Source organism: Sorex fumeus, unplaced genomic scaffold (assembly GCF_029834395.1).
Source record: "Sorex fumeus unplaced genomic scaffold, SorFum_2.1 ptg000240l, whole genome shotgun sequence".
Taxonomy (NCBI): Eukaryota; Metazoa; Chordata; class Mammalia; order Eulipotyphla; family Soricidae; genus Sorex; species Sorex fumeus.
In genome coordinates this window covers 5,029,734-5,054,570 of record NW_026606297.1, presented here as the reverse complement: position 1 = coordinate 5,054,570, position 24,837 = coordinate 5,029,734, and positions in this window count along the sequence as shown.

Here is a 24,837-nt window from a genome sequence, read left to right as displayed (position 1 = left end):
GCACAGCAGAGCCTGGCAAACTGCTGTGGCGTATTCAATATGCCAAACACAATAACAACAAGTCTCACGACAGAGACGTTACTGGTGCCTGCTTGAGCAAATCGATGAACAGCAGGAGGGCAGTGCTGCTAATACAGTTGGATAGAAAGATGATTTTTTTCCCTTACACTATTATATCTAGTCAGTAATTATATCTTTGGTTAATAACTTATCTATCTATAATTTCACTTCCATTTCCCATTGCAAGTTTATTAGATATAGTCTGCATTTGCAAAATGTGGGCCTCTGGGCTTTTGTATAACTATGTCTTTTTTACAAACTAAAGAAGAGTCTTTCAAGACTGCATATAGTGAATTAGAGATCTACTGATCCATTGGTATGTTTTTAGACTTGGAATACCCTGAGGATTTTAAAGCAATATCCATCATAAACCCAATTATACTTAACTAATTTCATATTTTGACTATACTCTTTAATTTGAAACATAATTATGAAATAGTTAAAACCAGTTGTGTGCCACCTTTATGGCCTTCAGTTACCATCTCTATAACTAAATTAATTTGGATAGCCCGATGTTAGTAATTTTTTTTTAAATTTTTTATTAATGAATCACTGTGGGGTACAGTTACAGACTTACAAAATTTCGTTCTTGCATTTCATTCATACAATGATCGAGTACCCATCCCTCTACCAGTGCCTGTTCTCCACCACCAATGATCCCATTATCCCTCTCATAACCCCCACATACCACACTCCACCTCTGAGGCAGGACATTTTCTTTTGTTCTCTTTCCTTTGGGTGTTGTAGTTTGTGCTACTGGGATTGAGTATCCATTGTGTTTGATGTATAGTCTACACATGGCTGGCATCTACCAACCCGAGCTGGTCCTCCAAATTCCCTCTAGTCGGTGTTCCCTTCTCTATCTGATTTGCCTTTTCCCTCAGCATTTGAGGCCAGCTTCCAAGCCCTGGAGCAAACCTTCTGATCCTTATCTCTTCTATTCTTGGGTGTTAGTCTCCCATTCTGTTACTTTATATTCCATAGATGAGTGCAATCTTTCTATCCCTCTCCCTCTCTTTCTGATTCATTTCACTTAACATGATACTTTCCATGATGATCCATTTATATGCAAATTTCATGACTTCATCTTTTCTAACAGCTGCATAGTATTCCATTGTTTAGATGTACCAAAGTTTCTTTAACCAGCGATCTGTTCTTGTGCACTCAGCAATTCTGCACTTTTGTATAAAATGAAGATACTATTACAATACCTCACTGAGGTTTTATGTTTGTTTTTTCTTTTGTTTTACTTTACACTACACTTTGCTTGGAATTACTCCTGGCTCTGTGCTCACGGATTATGATCGGTGCTGGTCAAAGTCATAGAAATCAACTTGGGTCAGAAAAAATAGAGGCACGTGCCCTCACATGCTATATTATTACTCTAGCCCCTCACCAAATATTGGAAGCACTGGGTAAATTATGCCATAAAAACATTCGAAAAAAGTGCTGGGCACTTAGTAAATGCTCAAACAATTAGCACCCAAAAGTTTGTTCCATTTAATATTGTCTCCTTTCCAAGTCAAAATGGTGAAAATCAGCCTCAAATCGTTCGTTTCTCTTTCTGCAATTACATTGCCCTTCATCTCTCTTTCAGGGTAAAACTTTAAGGTCTTTTTACATAAAATAAGAACTTCAACACTATTTCAATAGTTTGACATTTTGATCTGTTTAAATATGAGTTTCAGTGTTAGAGCAAGAATTCATGGTTTCATTTACCAAATCTGAAATCCAATAGTACTTTGAAGTCACTTGATCTCAGTCTATTGCCACAGTGAAATTATTTCAACTCCTGAAACACTACAAATGTCTTTAAGTTTGCGTAATGTTAGCACATGTACACATAATTCTGCAGAACTTTTTTAAATGTCAAGACATATCAATTTTGCAAATGTCAAACTTGTATTCATAAAAACTCATTTATCTCATAAAATATCCTCCCTTAATTCATAATAAAAGTTATACCATTACTCTTTGCTGCTTTCTTGAGGAGAGAAACACAGCATCTTCTTTCTTCATTAGCTATTCAAATTTTTATTTCAGACATTATCTGTAAATGTAGGCATTATCATGATAAAACCATATACATATTACTCTGTGTTTGCTAAAATTATTCTCATTAGTGATATGTGTATGCATATGTTTCAGTTTTCTTAAATTAGTTTAGACATGATATGCATGACTCATTATTAAAGGTACACTTTTACCATTTATAATCTTGCAAGAATTATTGATATTCAGATTTTTTGCAAATTTTATTTTGTTTACAATCACTTAATCACTTAACTTCCCGTTAGTCGTCGATTTGCTCGAGCGGGCGCCAGTAACGTCTCCATTTGTCCCTGTCGCGTGCTAGTGTAGCCCAATGGCATCTCTTCGCTCCGGGAACATGGAGGGCCTCAAACCGATCGTTCATGACCTTGACAAAGAAGTCTGACCATCTGGTAGGTGGGCGGCCACGCGGTCTCTTGACATCCCGTGGAATCCAATCAGTAACAGCTCTAGTCCAACGGTCGTCTTTAAATCTCATTACGTGACCAGCCCATCTGATTTTCGACACCTTGGCAAATGAGACAGCGTCCCTGATCCTTGATCGTCGACGGATGTCAGAACTCAGGATTCGTTCTCTCATTTGAGTGAAACGTGATATTCCAAGCATAGCTCTTTCTATTCTTCTTTGAGAGACCTGAATGGCGTTCTCATCTTGTTTGCGTAGGGCCCAGGTCTCTGAGGCATATGTTAATGCAGGAAGAACAGTGGAATCAAACAATATTGTAAAATAGTGTTTACAATATTATACTATTATTAATACAAACTGGCATATCCTATAACCACAAGCAAAATATATTTTATTTGAGACTGCTCTATATTAGAGGAATGATTTTCAAATACTGTCAAGTTGAACATCACTTGATCACTTGACTTCCCGTTAATCGTCGATTTGCTCGAGCAGGCCCCAGTAACGTCTCCATTTGTCCTTGTCGTGTGCTAGTGTAGCTGAATGGTGTCTGTTCACTCTTGGAACATGAAGAGCCTCATCATGGTCTTGATGAAGAAGTATGACCATCTGGTAGGTGGGCGGCCTCGAGGTCTTTTAAACATGTATTATTAAAATAATAATAAAATAATTATTAAAAAATAATAAAATTATTAAAATAATAATTTGGTATTGATATTCAAAATATTTTTATTGATATTCAAAATATTTTTATTAGTTGATTTCTTGCTTGACTAAGGAACAGACTCTCCTGATGTGATAAATATCATACAGTTAAAACACTCATTACAGCTTAAATACAAATTCTCTGAAAGTTTCTATCTGTATGTAATCTAAAATCATCTCAATATGATAAATACAGTAACTCATTAGTAACATCTCATATTAGATCATTATTTATAAGGTCCTCAAATTGTTTTGGAAAAATTAGCAAAACGTGCAAATATCAGATTCTGTAGTTAGAAAGAGGAGAATCTAATTGTATCATCTTTGTATTCAGAACTCTTATTACTGCGTGTGTAATGGATAATCTGTCAATCCTCATAATCTATGTCCAAAGCTTCACAATAGTATTTAGTAAATTAAATACTAATTTACCATTTATACAGACTCTCATTGGATTTTCATAATGTTAGATTCAGTTATTTTTCAGATTTTACTTCAGAGCTAATACATGCTGAGGTTATCATTAGTTGAGAAACAGAATATTGGTTAATTATGTTTATTCAAAGAAAATTTGAATAATACTACATAATGATCTTTATAATCTATCTTTATAATCTATCTATTGGTGTATGTGTGTGTATTGTTATACACACACAGAAGCTCCTATATTTTTGAAAGACAAAAGTAAGTTTTAGGCTTAAGTCTTGCTAAAAGTAGAAATGTAGAAGAAATTTTTTTTAAATTTTTATTAGTGAAACCCCATGAGGTACAGTTGTAGACTTACAAATTTTTGTGCTTGGGTTTCAATTATACAATGATCAAATACACATCCCTTCACCAGTGCCCATTCTCCACCACCACGGGTCCCAGTATCCCTCCCACTCTCCATTACCCCATCCTACCCTGCCTCTGTGGCAGGGCATTCCCGTTTGTTCTCTCTATCCTTTTGGGTGTTATGGTCTGCAAGAGAAGTATTGAGTGGCAATCATGTTTGGTCCATAGTCTACTTTCAACATGCATCTCTCATCCTGGGAGGATCCTCCCAACACCCTTTATTTGGTGCTCCCTTCTTTATCTGAGCTGCCCTTTCCCCTAGCATGCCTGGCTGGCCTCTAAGCCATGGAGTAATCCTCCTGGTACTGATCTTGGCTATTCTTGATTATTATCTTCTATTTTGTTACTTTATGTCCCCAAGATGAATGCAATCTTTTTATGTCTGTCTATTCCTCTCTTTCTGACTCATTTCACATAGCATGATACTTTCCATGTAGTACCACTTGTATGTAAATTTCATGACTTCATCTTTTCTAACAGCTACATAGTACTCCACTGTGTAGATGTACCAAAGTTTCTTTAACCAGTCATCTGTTCTTGGGCACTCAGTTTTTTTTCCAGAATCTGGCTATTATAAAGAGAGCTGCGATGAACAAACAAGTGCAGATGTCACTTCAACTATACATTTTTGCCTCTCTGGGATATATTCCCAGGAGTGGTATTGCTGGGTCAAATGGGAGCTCAATTTCTAATTCTTTTAGAATCATCCATACTGTTTTCCAAAAGGGCTGAACCAGTCGGCATTCCCAGCAACAGTGAAGGAGTGTCCCTTTCTCGCCACATCCGCGCCAGCATCGGTTGCTTTTGTTCTTTTGGATGTGGGCCAGTCTCTGAGGTGTGAGATGGTATCTCATTGTGGTTTTGATCTGCATCTCCCTGATGATTAATGATGTAGAGCATTTTCTCATGTGCTTTTTTGCCATTCGGATTTCTTCTTTGAGAAATTTTCTGTCCATTTCATTGCCCCATTTTTTTTTTATGGGATTGGATGTTTTCTTCTTGTGGATTTTAACCAGTATTTTGTATATCCTGGATATCAACCGCTTGTCAGATGTGTAGTCGGCGAATATCCTTTCCCATTCTGTAGACTGTCTTTGTATTTTGGTCACTGTTTCTTTTGAGGTGAAGAAGCTTCTCAGTTTAAGATAGTCCCATTTATCTATCTCTGTTTTCACTTGCTTGGCCAGTGGCCTGACATCTTTGAAGATACCATTAGCTTTAGAAGAAATTTTAAAAGCCTGAAACCATGAAAACAATGGAAAGACATATTATCCTTATGAAAGAAAAATACCAGAAATGTGCAAATATTTATATGTTGCTTAGTGATAATTTTTGCGTCTATATTTTCTCAAAACTCTCCTCTTTAGGTGTTTTATAAAACAAATAAAAATTACCTTTTGTTAATATTTGAAAACCTTTACAATATCAGGTTGATAGTCTGTTATGTGATATAATAGAATATCTTTGCATAATATTTCCAAATATTTAAAAATACGAGAAATGTGTTTGATTTTGTTTACATCTAAAAGTATTTAATAGCTTATGGAACATAATAGAACATGATCTTCAAAATTTCAGAGAAAATATTGCTCAAACATATTCTTAGTGGATCAATATAATTAATCAAATTAATCAATTAAAATAATTTTTAAAAACAATGAAGTATTTAAAGATTAATTATTTCAAGGCCTTGGAAATGTCATGACCTCCAACTCAGACTTGGCACATCTTTAATATCAATTATTAAAGCAAAGTAATGTGTGAAGTGATATAGTTTTTGCTTTTTATTTTAATGTGTATTGGTTTTTATTTATTTGTTTTTTTATCTTTTTCCATCCCCTCTCACAAATTTTGGGGTTCTCATATACTCATAAGACAGTACTCTCAGAAATTAGAAGTAGCCAATGATGATCAGTAGATGCAGCAGAGTGAAATTCAGATTTCAAAGAGTTCCATTCTTTATAAATTGCCTATATTTGAAATTTTTCTTTCTGGAGAAACCTCATTAACAAAACGTACTTGTGTCTGCCCCTGATTCTCTCCAGGTAGAAAAAGACATGTAATCACTGTCTCAATTAGAACTGCCAAAAAAATCCATCACTTGATCACTTGACTTCCCATTAATCGTCGATTTGCTCGAGCGGGTGCCAGTAACGTCTCCATTTGTCCCTGTCGTGTGCTAGTGTAGCCCAATGGCGTCTGTTCGCTCTAGGAACATGAGGAGCCTCAAACCGATCGTTCATGAGCTTGCTGAAGAAGTCTGACCATCTGGTAGGTGGGCAGCCACATGGTCTTTTGACATCCCGTGGAATTCAATCGGTAATAGCTCTAGTCCAGCAGTCATCTCTAAATCTCATTACATGACCAGCCCATCTGATTTTTGACACTTTGGCAAAGAGACAGCATCCCTGATTCTTGATCGTCGATGGAGGTCTGAACTCCGGATTCTTTCTTTCATTTGAGTGAAACGTGATATTCCAAGCATAGCTTTTTCAATTCCTCTTTGGGAGACCCTAATAGCGTTCTCAACCTGTTTGCGGAGGGCCCAGGTCTCTGAGGTGTATATTAATGCAGGAAGAACAGTGGAATCAAAGAGATGTGCCCGGAGCCGGAGGTTCTTCGTCCTCTTAGCTATTTCTTCAACGCTCTTGACGGCGTTCCAAGCTGCTCTCTTCCTCCTGCACCCCTCGGGTGCCAGGTCATTTGTCATGTTGGCTTCTCCACCTAGGTACACATAACTGTTTCATTCGGAGATGTTCGTTCCGTTGAGAGCGAATGGAGCGTCAGGAATGAGGCTGTTTCTCATAAACATTGTCTTCATAAGATTCAACTTATGAAATAGTAGTAGTCCGACCTTTCCACACCCATAGTCGAAGTCAGCCAGCATTTGTGCTGCTTGGCTAATATTTGGTGTTATTAAAACAATGTTCAGGTGTTGCTCCTGGCTATACACTCAGGAATAACTCTGGTGGTGCTTAGAGAACCACATGGGAGGGTGGGAATAAAACCCGGGTTGTCTACATGCAAGGAAAACACCCTCCTTTCTCAACTATCACTCCAGCCCAACAATCAAAGTTTTAAGAGAAAAATATGGGAATTAAAACTCCATACTGGACTTACAAAAAGGTCTGGAAACTTCCTAGGTATTTTTGTGCCTGACTAGAGGAAGTTACAGAAACACAAAACTATAGGCATGGTTAGGAAACAACTGAGAGGACCTGGCTACTTTTACAGCTCACCTGAATGAAGTTAGAAATGAAGGCTATGTCAGAGTCTTAGGTATCTAAAAGCTTTAGAAGTATGTTTTAGCATGCAGTATTTTAGAGATGCATTGCTTTAAGGCACCTAAATGATATTTAACCTAGTCATTGATTGTAGAGGGTTGCATAGCAATAATGACCAAGAACACAGGCTTCTAGAATCCGTTGGAGGAGTAGAAAGTTACTACGGTGGGCAGGACACTTGCCTTGCATGTGCTTGACTCGGGTCAATCCCAGACTCCCCATATGGTCCTGTAAGACCCACCAGGATTTACCACTGAGCACAGAACCAAGAATCAGCCCTCAACACAGTCAGGTGTAACCGCCCCCCCCCCCTCCAAATAAAATAAACAAAAATTTAGTTCAGCAAATAAACTAATCAAGAAGATATCATCCACAAGTAAAACAAGAGTCATTAATAAAATCAAATCCGGTGAGGGTTCAGAGTGTGAGTAAAGTGGATAGGACATTTGCCTTACACAGACCAAATAGAATTGCATGCCAGCATCCCAATGATCCCCCCCAAACGCAGCATGAATGATCCTTTAACAAAGAGCCAGAAATAACCCTTGAGTACTGCTAGGTGTTGTCCCACAAAATTAATAGCACTGTAGCACTGCCTTCCCGTTGTTCATCAATTTGCTTGAGTGGGCACCAGTAACATCTCCGTTGTGAAACTTGTTTCTGTTTTTGGTATATCAAATATGCCACGGGTAGCTTTCCATGCTCTTTTGTGTGGGCGGGATACTCTTGGTAGCTTGTTGGGCTCTCCAAGAGGGACCAGGAATTGGAACCCAGGTCAGCCACGTGCAAGGCAAATGCCCTACCCACTGTGCTATTGCTCCAGTCCCCAAACTTAATAAATGAAATAAAATCAAGGGAAAGAGATGTTATGACTTCTAGTTTCCAAATTATGTTATTAAAATATATTTATAATTAAATCATTTCAGAAATATTTTGAAAAAATGGTTATCTGAGTCAGACTAAGAAATAGTAACGTAAAACCTATACACAGACAAAAAAAAATCTTTGAACTTCCTTTGAGGTATGCATTTGAGAATTACTAAAAATACTTTATCCTAGTTATTACTTCTTCCTATCATTATTATATTTTGATGTTGTTGGGGGGTGCACTCCCAGAAGTGCTAGGTGTTGTTCATAAGAGGGCTACAGAAAGGCAATGCTCAAGATCAAACCCAAGGCCATGAAGATGCAGTGTCCACCTGTGTTATATTCCTCGCCCTGAAAAAACCCTGGAAATCAACCATGAAATGTGTCCACAGAAGACATATCTAACATATTACTAGAAAGAATAAAAGTATCTCATGTGATAAATCATATCAATAAGGACATATAAGAACAAACTAGAAGCTTTTCTATTAAAATCTAGAGCTGAAATTTAAAATTTAATAAAGGAACCCCAACAATGAATGTGTGCTGCAAGAAAAAAGCATCTCTAAATATAAAAAATATATGAATTGCGATTCTACAGCACCACCAGATGTAGTCAAGCTCCCCTCCCTCACAAAAATAAAAGAGAAAATTTATCCATTCACAGAAGCTTGAGGGTTTTAACAAAGTAATATAAGTCAAACGTTAAAAAAAAATGATTTTACATTACACTTGTTTTCAATTTAAAGAACAAAACTCTGACCAACAAAATTATACAAACTATGTAAATAATAACAAACTTTGTAAATAGACCATGGTGTGGTACAAGACATGGGAAACAGAAAAAAGAAAACATGCCATGGATTTTATTCGCAAAAAAAAAATAAAAGATGAGTTTGAAGTATATGAAAATTTCTTTAAAATTGCTTCAGGTAAAAATAAGACTTTTGAGTCCTTTGATTCCAGATGAAAAAAAATACAGAAAAAAATGAATATAGTTTTATTAGGGAATACTATTTTAAAAAACAAAAATATTCAAGTTCTAAATATTTTTTGTCTATTTTTTCTACTTTCACATAAAAACTGGAATCTTGAAATCTTTAAAGCTCCCTTGATTTGATAAGTTGATCTCTTTTGTTTTTTTCCCGCATAACCTATTGGGATTTTGCCGAGTTGCATATTATTTATGTCCTTCCTAGTGCATAGGATTCTGCGTTTTTAACCCTTCATTTTTTGTGTTTAATTTATTTCAATCTTATTGATCAAAATATTTAATATCAACCCCATTGGCAATTTTTTAAATATTGATACAGTTCTGATAACCATACATACTATTGTGCATGCTAAAAGAGTAATACATTTTCTTTACCATCAATAACTAAAGCCTTCACATGACCCCCTCACTCCCAGCCTTTGATAAGCACCATTCTATCCTATTTTCTATAATTTGACTAATTTTGAATCCTCATGAAAGTGGGATAATATCTAAGCACTTATTCTACAATATTAAAGAAAATGTCTTTTAAAAATCTCTTCAATCACATGTAAAGAAAATTGGTAATATCTTTTTATTCTTATGGATATTATGCCCATGGTATTGACCTTGTTAATGGTTCCTTCCTTGTTCATACACATATTTAGGTTAATTTTTTAGACACAATAAACATGTTCCATATTCTTGTATGTCAGCACACCTCAATTAAGTAATTTAACATAAAGGGGGGAAAGTGGAAATTAGAAAAAATCTAATGATAGCACAGTGGCTAGGACATTTGCCTTTCATGAGGCCAACCAGGTTTGATTCCCAGCATCTCATAAGGGCCCCCGGCAGCGCCAGGAGTAATTCCTGAGTGCAGAGCCAGGAGTAACCCCTGTGCATTGCTGGGTGTGACCCAATCACGAATCATGAATCACGACCATCCTGTTATTCGTCGATTGCCTCGAGCAGGCCCCAGTAACGTCTCCTTTATCCTAGCCCTGAGATTTTTAAGAAAGTGCTATATTCAAGGCTCTTTAGGAGAATGAGACCCATCATTGTTACTGGTATTTGGCATATTGGGTACGCCATGGGGAGTTTGCCAGACTCTGCCCTGTGGGCAGGCTACATTCGGTAACTTACCAGTTTGTCCAAAATAGGAATGAGATAATAAGATGTAATAATAAGATGTCGCGAATGCGGCCACAAATGCAGCCACGCGGTTCCAGGAGCTGGGTTTTATAGTCTCTGACACAAAAAGAAAAAATAAAACCTAAATGTATTCATTAAATGACAAGAGTAAATTGCCCTAAATAGAGAGCTAATTGGTGAATTTGACCACACATTGAATTACCTATTATCACATCAAATCCCAATATCCCAGTTACTCCTAATGTCAGTTAAAGTAAAATATATGAAAATTTGTATAGAAGTAATTTATACATATATATACACCTATACGATACTATATTAGATATAATTCTGTACATAATATATAGTCTACTCATCATGTAGCCAAATTTGACACATTGAGACACACATAGGCTTTTATGTGCAAGTAAAATGCCAATTCTTACAAGATATGTAAGTATTCTAGAAAAAAACATTAATTCTTAATGATATCTTTAGCCAAGGCACCTGGTATTCCCCACCCTCTTCCCCACGGTACTGTTTGTGGATTTTGTGCTAAGTGAATGTGTCGTATATAAATACATTATGGATGCAGTATGTGTCTATTTTCCTATTTTTTTCTTTTATAACTGAAGTGGGTGTACTGCTCAAGGGAAAACATTATTAAGTTGTTTCTAGGAGTTCTAGGCAGAGAAAACAAAAATTGCTTCCTAGTAAATATTTTAATGCATAGAAGTTAAGTAAAATGTTGTTGACTACTACAATAACTTAATAGATGATTTTATGCCTTTTATTTAAGTTATTGGGTACCTTAGATATCGTAGAGAAAAATGTATTATATCCATAAAAAATCTAAGAACAGTTAAGGTAATTTATTCTGAATAAATTGCATTATTATGAAGCATTTTATTTTCTTCACTGTGTTTGTTTTTCATCTGGGGAGAGCAGAGGGTACTAGTAGCAGGTATCAGGATGTTCAACTATTCCTCATCCAAAGCCTTAGTGGATCAATATGAGTGTCTGATGATGTGGTATTGGTCACCTCCAATGGTGCTTGAAGGATCAAGTGGTTCCAGGTGGGCAGGGCACATGGAGTGTACCTTAACCCCGTTCTCACTCTCTAACTCCAAGAAACATCATGACTATAATGCCTTAATTGGTAAAGTCTCGCTATTGTAAATAGGAAGTGCTACAACTGAAGGTGTATTCAGGTCTTCAACGTGATATCAAGTGAGAAGATTTGGCTTTTAGGTTTTAGTTCCCAAGGTTTCAGGTAATCTCAAAAGTTACTAAATCATGAGTACAAGTTTCTGTTTCTGTTAAGACTGATTTTACATTTTTTTGGGGTACATTACTGTTCTTTTTTAAAAGTGTCATTGTACATGTGGATTATTACTAATCAATGTTTCTGTCTATCAAAAGAATTTGAGTTTTTATGAATAACTTATATCTGATTCTATGAACAAAGTGTCCTTGATTAGTCTGATTCAGCCCAGTGTGTTCATTCAAAATAAACCTCATTTTGTGCTGATAGAGTAAAGTTTGGGGTTCTGCTTAATGTTCCTTACCAAACAAAACCCATTAAAATTTAAGTATGGCTAAAATTTGCTTTCCCAGATTATTAGCTAAAATTCATTTCAGATCAGAGGTTTTCTAAAACTGTAGACGTTTTTAATATTTAATGCTGCATTTAAGCCAGAGATAGTTCAGCAGATAAGGCACTTGCTTTGCATGTGGCCAACCCAGGTTTGTTCTTGACACCACATATAGGCCCCTGACACCACCGGCATGATCCCTAAGCAGAACCAGGAGTAAGTCCTGAGCATCACTGAACATAATGAGACAAAAAAAAAAAAAAATGAAACAAAACCATACTCACATGCACACATTCATACACACAACCAAAAACACTAATTTGGAAAAAATATTTGCTTATAGAACATTGTTAGAACATGGTAGAAAATAGCTAGGTATAAATCTTGTAACTGATCTCTCAGTCACCTACAAATGAGGGTTTAATAACAAAAGGATTATCTAATCCTAACCCAAGTCTAAAAAAAATAGCTTTCTTTTAGATTTTAATAATTATTAAAATATATTAAATTGAAACCAAATCCATGCTTAGAACCAAAATTCCCTTTACTTTCCCTTTGTTGCTAAAATTAGAGCATATATTTATATTTTACAATTTAGAACACCATTTTGAAACAAACCAGCATGATTTTTTAAAGATTAAAAATATGGAAACGCCCTCTCCTCTCTGGAAAGAAAGATGGTGGCCGCATGGGAGCCTTGTGGAGAGCAGGTATGAGCCGGGGGTGAGGGGGCGACTAAAACCTCATGGGACGGGGGGCGTTCCGGCCCGTCCTTCACGCCCTACCAAGGTCACCAGTTGCCCCCCACAAGCGGCTCTCCGGCATGGCCATGGCCCCAGAAGCACAGAAACCAATCTCTTAATTATCTGACTCTCAGTAGAAATACTTCCAGGGTTAATAAATAAAATAGCAGAAATCCAAAACCATTTAATTCATTTAATTCTTGAAGACATCATTTAATTCTTGAACCCAGCTGTAGAAAGCAAATCGTTTCAGAATGCTTTTTCAGCATGGCTGATTTGGGGAGGGGTAAAGTCTAAATAATAATGGTGCAACTTTTATCGAAACAATGAAGCTAGTCAAAGTAGACAGAGTGTTAACTAGAATTCATCTGCCCCACAGACATTGGGGGGGGGTGTGGGGGGTTATTGGGGTTCTTCGTGGAGAAAAATAAGTATTGGTAAAGGGAAATGTGATGGATATTTGCATGACCGAGACCTAAACCTGAAAGCTTTGTAACTTTTCCCACAGCAATCAATAAATAAATATAAAAAAATGTGTAAAGTTTACTTTTGTTAAATTTGCTTCGTAAAACACTTTATTAATGTTAGAATTCAGAAAAGCATATCAAGACAAACGATACATTAATGGATTCATTAACAATTGTATGGGATGTTTATGTAGCAAATGGCCATGTTATGTTAATATTCCTGTTTTTTATATCTATACACACATTTATATATACATATATATATGCAAGCTTTTTTTTAACCCAAATTTTTCAACTTTCGGGGATGTTTATTGGCTTTCTCCAGTGACATATTCTTATAGATATTGTTAAAATTTACCTCGTGGGGCTGGAGAGATAGCACAGAGGATAGGGCGTTCGCTTTGCACACGGCCGAACCGGGTTCGATACCCAGCATCCCATATGGTCCCCTGAGCACTGCCAGGAGTAACTCCTGAGTGCAGAGCCAGTAGTAACCCCTGTGCATCGCCAGGTGTGACCCAAAAAGCAAAAAAAAAAAACAAAAATTACCTCCTAATCAAAAGAAGAAATTTTTTGTCTTAAAAAATGCAGTATAAAAATAATTTATTGAAGCCAGTTACCAGATATATAGTCTCTAATGAGTAAATTCCTTACATAGTAAAGAATCATTAACACAAATGAAGAGCTTTCCTACTGTATGATCACAGACATAATTTTTAGTAACTGCTAAGAATTAGTGTGTTTCCATCGCAGAATTCAGTTTTAACAAAGTAGCTTTATGATCTAAGAAAGATAACTCCTACAGAAAAAAAACAAGGAGCGATAGCACAGCGGGTAGGGCGTCTGCCTTGCACACAGCCAACATGGCCGACCCGAGTTCGATTCCTCCGCCCCTCTAGGAGAGCCCGGCAAGCTACCGAGAGTATTCGATATGCCAGACACAGTAACAACAAAGTCTCCAATGGAGACGTTACTGGGCCTGCTCGAGCAAATCGACGATCAACGGGAGGGCCTTTACCTTTACCTTTACCTATTACCCTTATAGAAAATAGACAAAGATAACATTTAAACATTTAGTTGTGTTTTGGGTATCACAACCAATTGTGCTCAGGGCTTACTGCACTCACAGATCTCTTATGGCAGAAGAACAATTTGGGAAACAAAAAGTATATTAACTTTTAAAACCTAAAGGTGTAATTCTCTAACTCTTCTCTTTCTAGGGCATTTATCAGGTTATATAATTTTTGCTGAGGGGACCTTATAGGGAGCTGGGAATGGGATCCATGAGGGTCATGTCCACAGGATAATACAGCCCCACCCACTGTAGCATTCCAGGCCTAAATATATTTTTATATTTATTTTTGGTTATTAAAAATTACTTTATATAGAACTATTTGTCAAACTTAAATTTTTATTTAAAATAGACTCGCTTGAATGAATTATTACTAAATCTTTCAGTACTTCTGAGTCCTTTTGTTCTTCTTGCCGCATATATACTCAGTCTCAAGTGAGGGTATGATAATTTTTTAAAATTTCTCCCTCATCTCCCCATCTACAAACATTAAGTTTATCTGAGTGTTCGCTAATTCTAGGTTAGACCCTTAATACAACCTCCTCCTTATATTAAAAAAGCTTGCTAATTTTTCCTCCTGATGTTGTTTTGTTTCATTTAAATTCCTTGTCATAGTCCAGTTAAAGCAGTTGTCAAAAATGCAAATTTGACCAAGTCCTTTCCTTACCTGCACTCTTCAGAGGTTACTCAACTGAGACCAAACCATTAAATTGAATTTAAGATACAGTATGTACCCTACTGTTGCTAATCAAATGCAAGTCCAATGGTCTTCAATTTAGTCTCTATGTAGCATGCTATTTACTTAATTGGGCTAGTCACTGTTTCTTATGATGGAGATAAAAAATAATGAGTGAATTTCCTCCTCTTCCAGCTCATAGTTTTCTTTATACTCCTAGTTTTGTTTGGAAAAAGAAAAATCAACCTACAAAACCTACAACTGGCTGACAGCTGACAAACTCTCCCTAAGTGTAACCATGATATCGAGAGACCTGTGTTTGTCTCAGTCACCAAAGTAACTTCCTTCTAGGTGTGAGACAAAAAATCCAAACCATTTTGCCAGTCCCTGTGTACTGTTACTGGGTCCTATGACACTGCAGCAGACATGAGATCTGTGGTACGAAGTCAGGTATGTGTGTACCAGGACCATTGTGTTCAACTTCCCCCTGAATAATGCGACAAAAAATATGTGTGTGTTTGTGGGTACCACAGCCATAAGTGTGACTCCCAGTAAACACTATAACCAAAATATGTCTAAACACTGTAACCAAAAGAAGTATGGCCTGTTCTGACTACCACACTAATAGTATGAGTATTATATCCAATCAAGTATCGCTACCAATGTCACAATAGGAAAGGGAAGAAGAACAATTTGGGAAACTAAAAGTATATGAACATTTAAAACATGAAGGTGTAGTTCTGTGACTCTCCTTCCTGGGACATGTGTCAGGTTATATAATTTTTGCTAAGGAACGTGAGAAATTATATGACTTCTTTTCCTAGACAGAAGACTAATTTTCAATTGTAATATAATCAGTTAATTTCCAAATCTCTTACTATTCTCCAGAAACCTGAATGTTTCTGGATGTTCAGTAACGTGGACTGAATATTCCTGTCTCCCAATAGTTTGTTTGTGGAAATACTAATCCTCAATGGAATGATATTTGGAGCTGGAGTCACTGGGGAGGATTTTGATTCTGTACAGTCATTTGGGAGGGCTGGAGCGATAGCACAGCGGTAGGGCGTTTGCCTTGCACACAGCCAACAGGGCCGACTCGAGTTCGATTCCTCCGCCCCTCTCCGAGAGCCTGGCAAGCTACAGAGAGTATCTCACCTGCACAGCAGAGAGTATCTCAAGCTACCTGTGACGAACTCGATATGCCAAACACAGTAACAAGTCTCATGATGGAGACATTACTAGGCCTGCTCGAGCAAATCGATGAACAACGGGAGGACTGTGACCGTGACAGTCATTTGAGAGAGAGCTCTGTAATGGGAGGAGACTTTTCAAGAGAGGAAGAGATGCATACACACTCATTCTCACCAAGAATTCAATCAAGCATCTTTTTTGAAGTTATTAGCATATAAAACATAAAGAAAACAAAAAAGTAGATCTTCACAGCTACCACTTTGCAGTAAAATGTTATAGTAGCTTTAATGAACTAAGATGGGAGTGACCTTTCATGGGCCCTACATTATTCCCATGGTCACAAGGGAAAACAAGTACTAGGAGTGTGAAGTTCTGGTTATTGTTTTGTACTTTGTAATGAAGCAAAATATCTTACTCCCAGAGCTTCAGTCTGCTGCCAACCTCAACAAAGTAGAAACTTGCCAGCTAACTTATGATCTAGAGAGTAAGGAGATATTCAAAACTATAATAGTCCTTGATAGCAAATCCTCTTTATGTTCTTGTTCTTCCTATGTTTGGAATAAGACAGAATACATTGCTTCTAAAACTTAACTTGCTTCCAAACTTTACTTCTGAAACTTACATGACAATGGAAATCATCTTTTATTGCTACTGATTTACTATTGTCTATACAAAAGTTCTGAAAAAATAGGAAGATTGCAAGGCAGCTGTGATTCTATTGACTTAAATTATTTATATAAATATCTTCATTGTTCCATCTGAAAGCTACACATGATGTGAATGGGATAGAACTCAACCATTCACATATGAAAATTACAGTGAATAAATATAATAATGGTATAAATAAATAGAAAACAAATTTACCTCTCACAATTGGCGAAAAAATGAAAATCCTAAAATATTGTCAACAAAACTTACACTATAGAAGAAAACTAAAGGTAGAGTCTATATAAAGTAAAATTTCTTTTTAACTAAGAAAATATGAAAATTATACCTCTCAAAGTCAACAAAAATGTTCAGTTTATACAGACCACTCATGAGGCAAAAGTTTATGATTTATTTTTATCATATTTGTCTTGCTTCCAAAAATTTTCTTTTTCATTCTAATATTCTGAATTGATTTCCATATTGAAGAGTATTTTTTATTCTCTCTGATATAATAGTCACTGCTTATTCACATCAAGTTCATTTCTAAGGATTTTGCAATTATTTTTTTCAACTTATTACAAGTTCTATGGACCTTGGATCAATTATTATCTCTACTTTTTAAATGAGTTGATTAAAGTTTAACAGACACGTTAATTTCCATAAGAAGATAGAATCTGATGACTAACACAATGTTGGGTATTGAAAATAAAATTCCTGATTGCAGAATTCAATATTTTACATTAAAAGAAGTAAAAACAAATATGAAGAGATTCTTCCATTAAAATGGTGGGAGTAAGCCAAATGAGCACTTGCTTTAACTCTGTATTCAAGCTAAAGCAAAGAACAATCTCTCTTTATCCAATCTCATATGAAACTTATCATTTATTACATGAGAAAAATAATTATAAGAAATCACAAATTACTGTACTAAACTTATAACCTAAAAGTAGAACACGAGGAGAAATATTCCAAAGGTCACAGACCAGAAAGTATGACAGAATGAAGTACAATTCATTATTCAATCAATTTCAGCAGGAAGAAGTAAAAGGGACCGGGGGACTATATAAATATTACAAGGGTATGACACTTGCCCCACATTCAGGCAACCTGGTACCATATCTGGGAACTAATGTAGTATCCAGAGAAACATCTAGAACGACCTCTAAGTTCAGAGATAGGAATAGCCCTGAAGAATTATCTAGTTTATTTCAACACCCCATCCCTATATCGGTCCCTAAACACACACACACACACACACACACACACACCCCACACGCACGCACGCACGCACGCATGCGCGAAAATGAGGACAGTGAGTAGTGGAAGTAACATTGAGATCGGGCACCTTGATTATGCTGTATTAATCTTTGGAATTAGGATAATGTGATACTGTAGTAAGGAATCTTTCAGCTAATGACACAGATTCTCTTGAATCTAAAGGTATGGCACAAGTATCCTTGGCCATAGCTGGTTTTCTCAAATATGTTTCTGGTTTAGGATGACAGAGTAATCTGTCTAACAAAGATCTGGCCATTTCTTGAATTTCTTAGTCTGCTTATCTGTTATATTAGAATTATCTATATTTATCTATATTTATATTTTGATGCTAATATTTAATAACTCATAGAAATACTGCTCATGTCTCAAAAACTCCTGCTTGCTTCTTTTATGTAATTAATATATTCAAGTAATTATGAATACTTCTTGTCTCATATTTGCTAGATACATTTCACTCTAAAGTAATTTTTATTATAACTTTTTTAGAGAAAAGCAAAATATATTGGCTTTGAAAATGTAAATAGTCTAAAAATAATGCTAAGAATGTGCATCCATGAGCGTTTTTAACATATTGAACATTTTTAACCAGATTTCATCCCCTGATAATATTCACCACTTTTGGAAACCAATTTATATATTGACTTTATATTTTTTATATATTACAAGTGCACTTGCTGTCTCAAACTCTGAATTTTTTTTCTTCAGAGATTCCAAATGATTTCCAATTTTCTACGGAGCAATACCTTAGTACCTTTATAACCTTTGCTTTGAAAGCATTGCAAAATGGTTGCCCTAAATGGAAGAGCTAAAATATCTTTTTACATTGCTTTCTTAGTAAAGTACATAAAGAAATAAATTGAGAGTAATTCATCCAATCAATTATGTTTTATGATCTTATAGATCTTTCATGCTGTAACTTTTGTTGTGCTATAAAAATTTTATCTTCATTGACCCAATTTAGAGAAATAAAAATGTTCCATTTGAAACTTATTAATATTGGAAATATTAAATTTAAAATTAACTTGATAAGTCAAACACAATAACAACAAAGTCTCCAATGGAGACGTTACTGGGCCCGCTCGAGCAAATCAACGGGAGGGCCTTTAACTTGAATTTATATATATTGATATATAGGGGACATTAATTTTACTTTGATCAGTATTATGATTAATTAAATCATAATAATTTAAGGTTCAAAGCATGATAATTTGGTATATATATATTCAAAAATGAGAATAATATATTAATCACCTCATGTAGTTACATTTTATAGTAAGAATATTTAAACTATACTATTTAATGCTATTACTATACTATTACTATTTTATTTAAACAGTCAAATTTTAATTTTAGTCACCCCGTTGTTCATTAGAATCTCAGAATTCATTTATCTTGTGATGTCAACATTTGTTTTCATCAACATAAGCTCTCCGTTCCCCCTAAACTCCTGACACTGAAAATATTTCTTGTTTTTTTATTTAGGACAGTATTTTAGAATCCACAAGTAAGATTTTATATATATATATGTATATATATATGTTCATCATTATAACTAATTTCACTTAGCGAATTGATTTTAAAATCCATTCTGAGAGGACCAAATGGAGAGATTTTCTTCCTTTTCTGTTAGTTCAATACCATCCCATAGTGTGCAATATACCTGTACCACACTGGTTTAAGAAAAACTAACACCCAAGAATAGCCAAGATAAGTACCAGGAGGATTACTCCATGGCTTTGAGGCCAGTCACAAATGCTAGGGGGAAAGGCAGCTCAGATAGAGAAGGGAGCACCAAATAAAGGGTGTTGGGAGGTTCCTTCCAGGATGGGAAAAGCGTGCTGAGAATAGACTATCGAACGAACATGATTGCTGCTCAATGCCTCTTTTGCAAATCACAGCACCCGAAAGGAGAGAGATAACAAAAGGGAATGTCCTGCTACAGAGGCAGGGTGGGATGGGGGGATGGGGGTGGGAGGGATACTGGGATCAGTGGTGGTGGAGAATGGGCACTGGTGGAGGGATGGGTATTGGATCATTGTATAACTGAAACCCAGGGACAAAAATTTGTAAGTCTACAACTGTACCTCATGGTGTCTCACTAATAAAAATGTTTCAAAAAAAGAAAAATAAAGAAAAAGTGCCTCAGGTCCTTGCTCTGCCTTGACTATTACAAATAAGACTATTAAAACTATGGAGACTCAAACGCCTCTTTGAGAAGGTGAAGTCATTTCAACTGGCAATTCTAATTTTAATAAGTGGGTACTTTCATGCTATTTTCCACAGTTGTAACTACAATCAACATTTCCATTCATTCTTTAAATTGCCTGCCTGCAAAGTTAGGTTGAATTTTTATTGTCTCTCCAATACTTTCCTCGGGGCAAATCCAGCTTCAAATGTGTGTGGATTCTCCTAATCCTGTACTGTCCAGACTTTCTGAGTATACTCAATAGTCAAAGGCAAGTATTTGCTTGTGTTCTTAAGAGGTGAAATCAAAGAAATACGTCTAGAAAGTATAGGGTGCAGTGGTGAGGTACTACTTGACCAGTTGAGGGAATACATAGACAATACCTTCAGCAACTCCTTCGTAAACTTCCTGTTGACAGGCATTCTGTTCAACCTGAGGCATGCTGAAGAGACTACAGTACTTTTTGATCCATTCCATTGCAATATGGTTTCCATTTTTAAATACTCACATCACCAGTAAGTTGCTCATGTCGTACCAGATGCAGTTTAAAAAAGAGAAGTGTCTTTTTGGCAGTGGCTTCCACAGCTTGGGAAACAGGGTACATCTATTAACTTAGTGGGGGAAATCACAGGCTCAGATGTTTATTTATTGACTTATATTTGAAAAGTTGTGCACCTAAACAAAATTTATCATGTCGCATGAATTTCAGTTTAATTTTTTTTCTCCATCAGCTCAAGATTTCTTCCCAAGATTCTGAATGGCAAAAGTGAACTCTAATCCTACATTCAGTTAAACAAAACACCAATTCACCAGCTGTTATAGGCTGTGATATATGATATGTACTAAAACATTGATCTAAATATGAACGTGCCCTACTCCCAAACATCTTTCAAACTAGTTTAATAAATAAATATATGGTGGTGATATAGTAATGTGGATAGGAAGCTTGCCTTACATGTGTCAAAATCATATTTTATCCAGAGCACCACTTATGTACACCTGATCAGTACCATGAGGGATATCTGATCACAAAACCAGGAGCAAGGTCTAAGTACTGCTGAGTGTCACTCCAATAACGAACAATAAAAAGAATATAAATATTTTTAGTAACTAAATTTTTAAAAAATAATGTTTCTTTTAGGGCTAACAGGAGTTTAGGCTACACTAATTACACTAAGAACGCAACAGATTTTTACCTTTTGATGATAATTTGCCAATAAATTATTTAGGTTTTACCTGATCATCACATGATTTCATCTCTGTTTGGAGATTCGTAAAATATATCCAATTGTGATATGAAGTATTCCAATGCCAGAAACTCCATCATAAATGAATCTATTGGTGCGGAGAAAGAAAATACCCCATGACTAACTGAGTTTCATCATTCTCCGACAGATTATCTCAAAATCTCATAGTTTATGTCAGAAATTATGTAACCAACTATAAAATAGAATTTTGTCAGAAGTTAAAGATGTTATATGAATAAATGAAGTGATACTGTTTTCAACTCCAGTATGTTTTCAAGTCCTGTATGTTTTTATCACTCTTAACAGAGAGTGATATTTGTTTAGAACTTATTATTAAAACACATATAAACACTATGTAGGAAACAACAGTTCTTACAGATTCTCCAATCTAGCAGAAGATATTGGGATGACCAATAGCTCAATATACTTTTGTTTTCCAACGGTAGCAAATTAAAAATCTTATACAGATGTGCTTTATCTGAATCTAATTCTTACCTATAAAACACAAAATGACTACTCAAATGGATTATTTCAATGCAAAATTATCAGAGAAAAATATAAGAAAATGTCTAAATTAACCTTAATTCTTTCTGAGTTGTATAGGGTTCTATACTTGATATAAAATTCTACTTCCCCTTGGTTATTTGTCTGTTCTCAAATCTGTCATCACGGTATTAAAACAATATATTATTTACTTTTTTACTTATTATTACATGCAAGGCTGTGCTAAGTTTATTTGAGTTGAAGGCTTTATGGGTGAAGGAAGGAAGATTTTTATATCTACTGTTCCAGATGTGGTCATTGAAAGAAACATTAAATGCTATTTGAACCCTTTTCTTAAAGCTGTTTGCAAATTGCTCCCACCCACCAACACTTTCTCAAAGGCTCTTATCTTTGCACCCAAATGGTTCCTTCTGTCTCAAATGACCAGTGATTTATGTCTTTTCCTTTTAGTGAAATGAATCATCTGATTGCTTCCAGGCATTTTTCTATAATCTCCAACAAAAACTGAGTTGTGGGAATTCTTTCTCTTCATGTTACAAATTTCAAAAGTCCTTGGTTTGAGTAAAAATGCTGTGTATGCTTTGTCATAGGAAACCTGTATTTTTTTTTACATTTTTATTAGTGAAACACCATGAGCAAAAGTTACACATTTACAAATTTTTGTTCTTGGGTTTTGATTATACAATAATCAAATGCCCATCCCGCCACCAATGCCCATTTTCCACCATCATGGTTTCCAGTATCCCTCCCAAACCCATCCCCCCATCCCACCCTGCCTCTGTGGCAGGGCATTCCCTTTTGTTCTCTCTCTCCTTTTGGGTGTTGTGAAACCTGTATTTTTTTACTTTTAATTAAATGGTGAAATTTTTCAAATCAAGATAATGTGCAGTGCTTGCAAAACAAGTGTAGCTTAATAATGAGATTACCATAGATTTGATACACAACATTAATTATTTTTTTGTTTTACATTAGCTCTTGATGATTACAGATAAAAATTATTCTAGTATTTATCATGAAGAAATCATTCCAGATACTCACATATTCAGCTTTATTTTCTATATCACTAGTATAATGACCAAGTGTAATATTGTATAGAAATCCCACAAACATTTATACTACAATCAGATATTTTTTGCTCTCTCTCTTTAAAAGAAAAATACAAACTATTAAAATTGATAAGGATTCTAAATAAATTGTAATTTATCTTGTTGCAAGTATAAAACTTGTGGACAGCGAAATTAAAATGGTCAATACTTTATCTTTGAATTAATTTCTCTCCTGAAATATAAATTCTGTCTTATGTAGTGAGTAGATTTATTTAGTGCTTCATAACAGAAGACAAAATTTGATCTTTATCCTAATTAGGGGTTGGAGTGATAGCACAGTGAATAGGGCATCTGCCTTGCAAGCGGCCAACATGAGCGACTAGAGTTCGATTCTTCTGCCCCTCTCGGAGAGCCCGGCAAGCTACTGAGAGTATCTCGCCCCCACGGCAGAGCCTGGCAAGCTCCCCATGACGTATGCAATATGCCAAACACAGTAACATTTGTCACAATGGAGACGTTACTGGGCCCGCTTGAGCAAATCGATGAACAATGGGAGGACAGTGACAGTGACAGTGATCCTAATTAAACATGAATTTTAGGCATGTACATTTACAGGGGAGAGAGAGGAAATTAAAGTGAGAGAAAGAGAAACAGATTTTACAGTCATTGAAAATATCATCTCTAGATCTCAAGCTCAATAATATAACTACTAACATATATATATGATTATGTAATATTGTGATTACAGTAAAAGTTTTAAATTTAGAGACGGATATATGATCATACAATTAACTGACATAAAATAAACAATATAAATGACTAGAATTATGTGAAAAGAAAATATTTAATAATTAATACACATAACCTATAGGGATTATTCTCAATGCTTCTGAATGATAGTCTAAAATATTTATATCATATTTTATAAAAGATAAGGTTTCCATAGATATTTGTCATTATTTTTTATCAAATATATTTGAAACCACAGACACACATACATCAATTGAGCATATTAGGGTGGTCCTAATATATAATATTATGAGAAAAGATAGAGATTCTATATACTATAGCAATAGATTATGTCCTGCCTGATCATGATCTGTGATAATTTGATTTTCCTTATGTACTCTTAAATGTAATTAATAATTGCCAAACATATCATTCTTAATGATTCCTCTTAATTCAAAAGCATGGGGGCCAAGAGACAGTCCAAGCAAGATTCTTGCCTTACGCCGGCCAGCACTGGTTCAATCCCCCAAGCACTACCAGGAAGAATCCCAGAGCACAGAGCTCTGATTAAGGCTGAGTACCACTAGGTATAGCCCCCAAACAACAGCAAAATCAAAAAGAAACTACCTCGCCTCTTAGTTTTGAGGCACTTTAACACATTGCATTCAGTTTGAAGGTATTTTCTTAAAAAAATATGATATAATTGGGAAGCAACAGTAGCTATGTTTTTGACAGAATCGGATTATTTGTCCAATTTACCACCCGGTTCATTATTTATCATATGACATGGATCATCATAGGTATAAAATTTGCTTGTGTGGCTTCTTTCCCCGTAACTGTCAAGAACTGCTATACCAATTAAACCTTGGTAAGCGGCAAGTTCTTGTTCTTAGTTTAGATTTGTTGGTTTGCTTTTCTCGCATTCAGCGTTTGTGAAAAATGACACTTTCAGATGATGTAACTTATTTTTATCCCTTAAATTGCTTTTCTATGTATTTGAGCTCCAAGCACCATATGTCATCTGACTTTGTCATTTGATGTGGCAGAGGATACGAAAGTAAATTATGACCACCATTCAACTTATATTGGAAATGCAAATGTTCAGTCACTTCCATAAAAGAAAGTAAAATTTCCATGATTT